This window comes from Choloepus didactylus, chromosome 4 (assembly GCF_015220235.1).
Source record: "Choloepus didactylus isolate mChoDid1 chromosome 4, mChoDid1.pri, whole genome shotgun sequence".
Lineage (NCBI taxonomy): Eukaryota > Metazoa > Chordata > Mammalia > Pilosa > Megalonychidae > Choloepus > Choloepus didactylus.
Genome location: NC_051310.1, coordinates 178000011 through 178005673, shown reverse-complemented (window position 1 = coordinate 178005673; position 5663 = coordinate 178000011). Strand labels below are relative to the sequence as shown.

At 35.2% G+C, this 5663-nt stretch overlaps 1 non-coding gene across 1 annotated transcript; it reads right to left on the bottom strand.

Annotated features, from left to right (window-relative positions):
- Nucleotides 1-561: 561 nt before the first annotated feature.
- On the bottom strand, nucleotides 562-664 carry LOC119533553. Its single transcript, XR_005216679.1, has one exon. It is a non-coding gene; the product is annotated as a U6 spliceosomal RNA (small nuclear RNA).
- Nucleotides 665-5663: the final 4999 nt, after the last annotated feature.

Sequence of the window (5663 nt, the reverse complement as noted above, 5' to 3'; positions counted from 1 at the left end):
CCATTTCTTCTACAAAAAAAGAGGAAAGGGAGAAAAAAAAATGGAGAATAAAAGAAAAAAACTAAAATAAAATAAAATAAAAATGTCAGACAACAATGACAACACTAAGAATCCTGTACCCCTCCCTTATATCCCCTCTTATTGATATTAAACTTTGGTATATTGCCTTTGTTACAATTAATGGAAGTATCTTAACTGTTACTGTTAACTGTATAGTCTAGTTTGCATTCATTGTTATTTTTTCCCCTATACCATTCCAATTTCAACACCTTGTTAATGTTGACATTCATTTGTTCTCCCTCATTTAAAAACATTCTTATATTAGTACACTTAATCACCATCACCACTCTAGGTTTCACTAAGTTATATAGTCCCAGTCTTTATCCTCTATCTTTCCTTTTGGTGTCATACATGCCCTCAGTCTTCCTCTTTCAACCATGTTCACACTCAACTTTGTTCAGTGAACTTACAATATTGTGCTACCATCACACAGTATTGTGCTGTCCATTTCTGGATCTATACAATCAATCCTGTTGAACATTCTGTACTCCTTCAGTATCAAAAAATATGGAATGCTTCATGAATTTGTGTATCATCTTTTTGCAAAGGCCATGATAATCTTCTCTTTTCCCAATTTTAGTATACGTGCTGCCGAAGCAAGCACAGAAATACATTTCTTAACATGAGGATAAAGAAGTGTAGATGCCAGCTTTAAAATATGAGATATGAGAAGATTTGCCTAGTTTTTCCAAATTATTTTAGGAGTATGCAGTAAAAAATTTGAAGACTTCTACTCTAGAGTTTCAGCTCTTAGAGGACAGGTTCCAGTGAACCTTTAGGAGTTCTGTACAATTTTATGTGACTTAACCACTTTTCAAGTGAGAATGTGTACTCAGCAGACAGGCTAAACTCCATTGTAAGCATTTCCAGTAATTCAGTTATTCTGAGAGTTAAATCCTGTCCCTGAGGGATGGCAATGGGTCATAATTATATTCCCCCATAGCAGTTCAACAGTATCTATTGTCACAAAAATGTTGCATAAAAAAACATTCCCAGGGCATCTGTGGTATACAATGATAATCATTTATTTAGCACAAGAATCTGTGGATCAGCAAATAAGGATAGACATGGATTGGAGACCTTTGGTCTTGGCTGAGGTAATTTACATGCCTGAGTGTCTGCTGGGACAACTGGGGCAACTCTACCTTGCTCATCGGGTCACCCTTATCCTCCAGCAACTAGCACAGGCATGTTTTTATAGTAATGGAGGAAGTACAAGAGAGGAAGCAAAGACACTCAAGGCCTCTTGAGATCTTGGATTAGAACTGAGACACCATCACTTCCATCTCATTTCATTAGCCAAATGTAGTCCAATAATCAAACCCATGTAAAGATGGAACTATAAAGCTATATGAAGTTATATGGCACTGGGCACGTTTTGAGGGAAGAGTGAACAATTGTAATCAGGGCTATTTATGCCATCTACCTGACATGCGTACAGGATTATATTGTCCCTTACATTGCCTTTCCCTTTTTATTTATGCAGAAATTTCAACTAGTTTGACCACATTTTAGCTTTGGACCCATTCCTTTTTTATAATTAAATTTTATTGATATCTATTTACATACCATACAATCATCCAAAGTGTACAACAGTTCACAGTATCATCATATAGTTGTGCATTCATCACTACAATCAATTTTTGAACATTTTCATTACTCCAAAAAATAAGAATAAGAATAAAAATAAAAGAAAAAAAAGAACACCCCAAATATCCCATACCCAGCCAACTCCCTATTATTCATTTAATTTTTGTCCTCATTTTTCTACTCATCAGTCCATACACTGGATAAAGGGAATGTGAGCCATAAGGTTTTCACAATAACACAGTCACACTGTATAAGCTATATAGAAATACAATCTTTAAGAATCAAGGATACTAGATTTCAGTTCAACAGTTTTAGGTATTTCCTTCCAGCTATTCTAATACACTAAAAACTAAAAAGGGATATCTATATAATACATAAGAATAACCTCCAGAATGAGCTCTCATCTCCATTTGAAATCTCTCAGCCACTGAAACTTTATTTTGTTCCATTTCTCTTCCCCCTTTTGGTCCAGAAGACTTTTTCATTCCTACGAGGCTGGGTACAGACTCATCCCTAGGAGTCATGTCTCATGTTGCCAGGGGGATTTACAACCCTGGGAGTTTGAACCCATTCTTCACATCTTTGAGTTCAGGCAATTTCTTAAATGCTCTTATGTCAGAGGAAAAGATTCTCTTTCACTTTGTATAAGTCAAGAATTTCAAAGCTACGTAATTCAATAAACAAGAAAATTAAAATATGTGCCAAAAAAAAACCTTTTCTTAGGAAAAAAAGAAAAAAAAGACCTAACATGTGGTTGAGGCTTCTACCTGAGTGGGAGGGCCTAGGATCATTTTGATTATTCTTCCTACTTTCTATATTTCTTATATTTTCTCCTTTCTTATTATATATGGTGCTTGTCATGTCCATACTTTTTATACTAGTATAATGAGCATAAATTACAGCTATAATAGATAGAAAAAGAATAGAAAAAAATAATCAGGAGTTGAAAATGAGTTAATTATAACACCAAACCCAAGTCTTCATTTCCTTGAGTGAATTTCTTAAAATAAATGATCTTTTATCTTCTTTGTCCTCAAATATATTAATTCATGCATCATATTAACACTGTATCAGATTAGAAATTTGGGGGTTAAATGATGACTTTAACAGAAAATTGTGTTTATGAGGAAAATCTTGGAGGAGATGAGAATGATTTACATGTATGCATGGGAAGTCATGGTAGTTTCACTATTTAACAAAAAGAAAAATAGTTTTTTACAGTATTAATTTTTAATCTATAGATACAAAAAGCTTTATAGAATATGACTGCAGTTAGGAAATGTTAAAAGAACAAGGGGAATGGTGAATTCACACAGGACATCTATTACAAATTTGCCTAAGTGGTCTATCTCAAGTTAGCTGGGCATTGAGCCAGCCTCAGTTGATCAATAATTTAAGGCCATTCCAAGAAAAATCACTGATATTATTCTTTAAATTCTTTATTTCAAAAGATGTGCCATTGGCGTGTTGATAGTGGCGTGATGACAGTGACAATAATATATTTCCCGCTGAAAGAGCAATAATTGATTAGCTAAGGCAGAAAGGCAATGATGAAGAATCATTTTCCATTCTCCTAAACAGCATAGTCCTTTCCAGTTCACTGTTCACTTTTAAATTTCATTAACATTTCATCAGTTTATGACCATGTATTCATGCCTACTACATGAAAAGCACTTGACAAGATACTCAGGATTAAAAAAAAAAAAAAGGAGGAGATTGTAAGCCATGATCTTCCCCTTGAGTTGATTAGAATGGAGAAGAAGTAAGACAGATTTGCGAATAACTAGAAGATAAATATCTATTCTTTTTAAGAGAAAAACATATAAAGCAACTAGGACTTCAAAGAAAGAAATCATAACATACCACATCAAAGCCATTATAGGTTGCCTTGGAAAATAAGGGACATAATTCAATCAGATAAGTAACCAATATTTTTAAGCAGCCTCTGTAGGCCCAGCAATTTGCTGGAAACTGAGAGAAAACAAAGACAAGCACAGTTTCTGCCCTGACTGATTTTACTATTGAGGTGAGAAAGACTCCATGCAATTCACAAAACATAAACACTTCATTGTGTTATATTCATGGAAAAATATGCAAACCAAGCTGAGCTTGGAAAGACAAAAGAAGGAAAGAGCATGAGTAGAGTTGGAGAGTTCATAATAAGCATCCATATTCCAGGTATAGTGAGCAGCAATGATTGTTTTTATAACAGGTACTTCTTTTGAGAGGAGAAAGCAATGGGATAAAATTTATTATAACAAGAGGAAAGGGCAAACAAAAAGAGAAAACAGAGTTAAAGTAGTAAAATTTGGTACAAAATGCAGTAGGCAGCACTTGTAGGTTCATAAACAAATGAAGATGTTAGGCAGCTAAATGCAAGATGGATTGGAAGCAGCAAAGAGAGGAAGAACATCAGAAAAAAAAAACTCAAATGCTTTTGCTAACATAAGGGAGTTTTATTTTTGTGTTGCATCACCTTGCTCCCACTTGACAAATGAAGGGTTCATTTCCACAGTTGCTAGAGCGTTGCCAGAAGAAAGCTTTCAATTATCAGCCCCCTCTGGGGACTCCAGCTGAAGGGAACCACTCTTAGGAAAAACATCACTCACCTTTCCCAGAGTGACCTGTATCCAGCCTTCTCGCCCCAGTTGTGGAGAATTCTGAATAGTCATCTCACGGTTTGACTTCCCTTCACAATCAGCTAAGGCTTTCTTTAGCTTTTCCCTCTGCCCAATCCTGCTTCCTTCTCTTCCCATCCACAGGTTATTGAGCATATGCGCTACAGAAGACTTTCTACACATTAATCTCCGTCTTGGAATCAGCTTCCCAGGGAACCCCAGTTGTGAAAATTCACTTTCTCTTTTCTTTAAAGAACTGTAAAAACTGCTCTTTAAAGAGAAGAGAATGGATTTGATAGTGGGGCTTTGTCAGCTGTGTTCCCCTGTTGCCTATTTCTTTTCTTGCCATGAGAAATTAGTCTTACGCTGTTACCTGTGCTACATAACTTCCACAAGGCAAAAAAATGCTAAAAACCATGGCAATAACCACAGCAGAGGTTATGATATATAGAGTTGCTCTCTCATTTCTAAAGTTATGAGCAATTATTTGGTAGTTATATTTTTAAATTTCTGCCTTAAAAATTTAAGATTGAGTCATCTTTCCTTGCCAGGAAGATATTAAGAGAAACGGAAAGAACATACACATCGGTTTGTTCCTGCTCTTTTCACTGTACCTCCCACTGCCATCACCTCCATCTCTGCGTACTGGGTGATCCTGTGTGCTGAATTACACACTATCAGATCCAACTCTTCTTTTTGCATGATGGATGACTTGTGGAGAAAGAAGAAAGATGCTTGCTTGTTTGTCAGTTTGTTGGCTGTTTCCTTTTTCTGTAAAAAGATGAGTGGTTGATGGGACACAAAACATCTGTTGAGAGAGTCTAAATGGGAGCAGGCTTTTAACATGTGGAACTAAAGTTCAAATGTCCTGTTATCTGTCCATGTTCTCTTTTATTAAAAATTGTTTTTGCATGTGAAGAACCTATTTAAAAATAATATTTAAAATATTGTATTATTCAAAATGGGTTCATACTGAGAAATTTTTAACAAATCACTGTAGACCATTAGGAAATATTATGGTTTTCAATTAAAGTGTTGGAGGGATAAGGTCTCACCTAAGAAGAGAGATAAGGCAGGCAAAACCGGTCCAAACTTGTGGTCCACATATTCAAAAGCAGAGTTTTTATGAACTTAAAGGTTCCCTTTATTTGTCTCAAAAATGTTTTCTGAGTGGGTCATAACAGAAGAAAAAGCCACACTTTTTATTAAGTGCACATTTACAAGCAAAGCTAAAAGGTCACAAATTCTATCATTTATTTTATTTGAAAGAGAAAGCTCCAATTAAAATAAGAACGGTAACAGAGTTTTAGCCAGAATAGGGAAACATTAGCCCAGGCACCAGATTAAGTATGGAGAGCATAATTAAGCAATTAAGTACTCATTTATAGGAAAGCA